Raw genomic sequence first — 220 nt, 5'->3', positions numbered from 1 at the left:
AAATACTAATATAAACATTCAGTGAAATTGTCAAGTATCTAGAGTCATTCGTTTTTTAATTACAACAAAATAAGAAAATCGTTAAGTAAGAAATCGAGTGAATACCAAATGTTGTAAAATATGAATTTCAAACGCTCATAAAAATTTAATTTGACTTGCTTGTAGACATTTTTTTTAAAAAAAATGTAGACAAACTTATGAGGAATCTTGTATTACATTT

The sequence above is a fragment of the Acyrthosiphon pisum genome, chromosome X, assembly GCF_005508785.2.
Source record: "Acyrthosiphon pisum isolate AL4f chromosome X, pea_aphid_22Mar2018_4r6ur, whole genome shotgun sequence".
NCBI lineage: Eukaryota > Metazoa > Arthropoda > Insecta > Hemiptera > Aphididae > Acyrthosiphon > Acyrthosiphon pisum.
Note: the sequence above shows the minus strand (reverse complement) of the source record.